Consider the following 1,172-nt stretch of genomic DNA (forward strand, 5'->3'; position numbering starts at 1 on the left):
TTTTACACCTGGCGCGGCTCTGACTTCCCGAGGAAATCACGTGATGTTACAGCTCTCGCTCCCTCTTCCTGTTGTTCTTCATCCACTAAATCCTATATTTCTCCTAACATAAACAACATGAATATATCACATCGGAATTGTTTAATAGCAGAATATGGACGGAGGCTCGGAGCTGCAATGGAGGCGCCGAACGGGAGGACATTTCGAGGGAATTTGGATTTTCCTGAATCGGCGCCGCTGAATAATAAAGGTGATCCTCATGGAAAAGGATTTTTGAATTATTTTTTAGTTATCGCTTCTCGGCCTTTTGGCTCAGATCAAGTGTAGTATCTGTTCTTATTAGTTTAATAGCTGATATGTCCTGCAATGCGGGACTCGTCTATTAAATGGATTTTTGGTATCGGGAGTTGGATTTTAGGGGCTTGCTCCGTCCGCTCCACGTATCGACCCGGTATTGCAGTACCTCCGGGAATGGTGCACCCCCTTGGGGAAAATTGAAACAAAGAAAAGATACTGATGAAATGGAAAGTGTTTGTTGAAGTCTTTGTTTGTAATTAGCCTGCCCACAAGGAGCGAAAACTCAGTTAAGCATTCAGGTGCGTATGCAATACATGTCTGCATTTTAAAAATCATTTTCTCTGCAACTGTTGGCCCGATTGGCGCGAAATGTTACCATCGGAGTAACTCAGCTTGTATAATAAAAAAATGAAAAATATTTTTATTACGTCACAGGTCACGTGGTACAGGTGCCATCTTTGAAAAATCGAAAAAAGCTACATCTGTATCTCTGAAACCGCTCCATGGAATACATGGCTCATTGTCAAGTACTCTACGAGTGGAATAAGATATGTTAAGGATGATGCTATCGTTACCTTAATTATGACGTCATTTAAATGAAAGGTTTTATTAGATGAAACGATTTACGAAATGAAAGGATTTACTAAATGAAAGGATTTACTAAATGAAAGGTTTTACTAAATGAAGCGATTTACAAAATGAAAGGTTTTACTAAATGAAACGATTTACTAAATGAAAGGTTTTACTAAATGAAACGATTTACTGAATGAAAGGATTTACTAAATGAAAGGATTTACTAAATGAAAGGTTTTACTCAATGAAAGGATTTACTAAATGAAAGGATTTACTAAATGAAAGGATTTACTAAATGAAAT

The 1,172-nt window shown here is 37.5% G+C and overlaps 1 non-coding gene across 1 annotated transcript; it reads left to right on the forward strand.

Moving 5' to 3' along the window:
• Positions 1 to 291: 291 nt before the first annotated feature.
• LOC144889928 (U2 spliceosomal RNA) lies at positions 292 to 485 on the forward strand. Its single transcript, XR_013622146.1, has one exon. It is a non-coding gene; the product is annotated as a U2 spliceosomal RNA (small nuclear RNA).
• The last annotated feature ends 687 nt before the right edge of the window (positions 486 to 1,172 follow it).

Source organism: Myxine glutinosa, chromosome 1, assembly GCF_964187855.1.
Source record: "Myxine glutinosa chromosome 1, kmMyxGlut1.1, whole genome shotgun sequence".
Lineage (NCBI taxonomy): Eukaryota > Metazoa > Chordata > Myxini > Myxiniformes > Myxinidae > Myxine > Myxine glutinosa.